Genomic DNA, 2,447 nt, shown 5'->3' on the forward strand with positions numbered 1-2,447 from the left:
CTTCACATTTACTATGCTCCTGTGGCCCGTGGCAGTCACTTGACACCATCCTCTGGTCATGGCTCAATATATTAACAAACCACTAGAAGTTAGTCCACATACCCATCAGATTGAATTAAAAAGATGTGTGGGAGTTGTCTTTTTTTTTTTTTCCTTTTTGTCTTTTTTACTGACCGGTAACGGGATCGCAGCCCTCGGTGTCACGCCCATACCGGGGACCGGCAACGGGATCGCAACCCTCGGTGTTGCGCCCGCACCACGCTCAGCCAGTGAGCGGGAACCGGTCTCCACATGGGATCCGAACCCTCGGCAGGAGCGCCACCGCGCTCCCAAGTGGCGCCACCGGGCCGGCCCGGGAGTTGTCTTATGATAGGAATTATGGGCAAGCTATTATGGAATTAGATAGGAGGGCCTGGCCTTTTTTCACACAGAGAATACAAACTCATGGATTCTTTAGGGGTGGTCATATCTGTTGTTATTCCCTCATTTTAGGATAAAAAGGGTGAAATATATTTCAAACATTTGAATTGCCTGATTTCTCAGAAGATAACCCAAAGGAAATGTACAGTCCTCTCCTAACTAAAAAGGTTTTCGATTAATGATACTTAGCAAGGCATTTTTACAAGGAAACCAGTAAGAGTTTATCCTCTGCCTGACCTTAGCAAAGCAGACACTTAAAGACTGAGGGTGATAGAGGGCTTCCCAGGTTGGAGGTGGGATAGAGATATGTTTTTAGAATGTTGGTCATCGTGTTTGAGCTGTCTATGAGAGAAAAGGCAGGCAGAGGAGGATGCCAGAGGAAGGGAGAGGGCATCCTAAAGGAAAGAGGGTGTTTCTCTTCTACCCAAGGCCACTTATCTGGGAGAGGAATAATGCAGGTTCAGAGCCCCTGCCCCTGTCTGGTCTTCTGGGATTCTTAAAGGATTTCTCTGCAGTTACCCAATCTAGGAATAATATAACAAGGACTAGAGCTAGTTCAGTGTCCATTTCACTGTGCCCAAATAGACTTTTTTAACTTTGTAGAAAGCTCTAAAGTCAGGTTCTATCTCTGCCACTTTGAAGCTACATAATTTTGGGCTTACCTTTCTTTTTTTTTTTTTGTCTTTTGTCTTTTTCCGTGTCCGGCAACGGATCGCAACCCTCAGTGTTGCCCCCGTACCGGACTGGGGACCGGCAACGGGATTGCAAACCTTGGCGTTGCTCCCGCGCCTCGCTCAGCCAGTGAGCGGGAACCGGTCTGTATGTGGGATCCGAACCCTCGGGCGGGAGCGCCGCCGCGCTTCCCAAGCGGCGCACTATCCAGTGCGCCACTGGGCCGGCCCGATAATGTGAATTATATGAGAGTGTAACTAAATTGCTAAATGTAGTGTTTGGCACATCATGGGTATTCTATAAATGGTTTACTGCTGTAATTATATGATTAGCTTTATAAATATAAAGAGTGGTAAAATACGGCTACTGAGAAAACCAGAAATGGGATGTTTGGGAGTGAATGCACCTTGGAGTGGCTCACCCATAGTGCATAGTGCCACTTTTTCACACTGCCTGTTTTCTAGGGTTCAGTCCCACACTGTCCTTCCAGAGCAAGTTTCTCTCACTCCAAATGAATCCCTTCCCTCCTTTTGGTTGGCACCTTTTCTGTGCTCTTGGGAAGGGCCAAGTACATTGATTTTTCCACATTTGTCCCCTCTCTTCCGTCTGTGTAACCCAGCTGCCTGGGCTGAGAGCAGGACTGCTCTGGTGCTCGTTTCTGTTGACCTCCTCTCCTCTCTCCACTTCCTGCTTTATCTGCCCTCTGTCCCAACTCAAACTTGCTTCTCTTCAGTTCACTCTATTGTAGCCACCAGTTAGGTCCTGTTAAGATAAAACCATTTCCTCAGGTCTTGTTATTTATCATTTGCCTGAGAACTGACTGATGGATCTGCTCTTTCTGTTGAGGTTTTGCTTTAATGGAGAGGGGCAGTGTCCATTCCCTTCTACTCAAGGTTCTCTGAAGAGCTTGACACATGATTTGTAGGTTCTCAGTGAATGCTTGTTAAAAAAATTTTAAAAACTGTAATGAATTCCATTGACCCTTGAAAAACAAGGTCATGGGCCGGCCCGGTGGCGCACTGCTACAGTGCGCCGCTTGCGAGCGCGGTGGTGCTCCTGCCGAGGGTTTGGATCCCACATACAGACCGGTTCCCGCTCACTGGCTGAGCGAGGTGTGGGAGCAACACCGAGGGTTGCGATTCCGTTGCCGGACACACACACACACAAAAAAAGACAAAAAGGAAAAACAAGGTCATATATTTCCCTTGGTATGTATCCTTCCTGCCCTGAAGGCAGGGTATTTATTAGAGATTCATTATTTTGTTAAAATTCTCACTGGAGTTTTTAGGATAGAATTTTTGTTTTTGTTTTTGTTTTTTTTTTAAAAGATGACCGGTAAGGGGATCTCAACCCTT

General features: G+C 46.7%; 1 protein-coding gene across 1 annotated transcript in view; it reads left to right on the top strand.

Annotated features, from left to right (window-relative positions):
* The window catches only part of LOC103592489 (chromosome unknown open reading frame, human C20orf24), a 9,053-nt gene that overhangs the window by 2,784 nt on the left and 3,822 nt on the right, over nt 1–2,447 (top strand). The gene's annotated exons all lie outside the window — the stretch shown is intronic.

This window comes from Galeopterus variegatus, unplaced genomic scaffold, assembly GCF_000696425.1.
Source record: "Galeopterus variegatus unplaced genomic scaffold, G_variegatus-3.0.2 Scaffold59, whole genome shotgun sequence".
Lineage (NCBI taxonomy): Eukaryota > Metazoa > Chordata > Mammalia > Dermoptera > Cynocephalidae > Galeopterus > Galeopterus variegatus.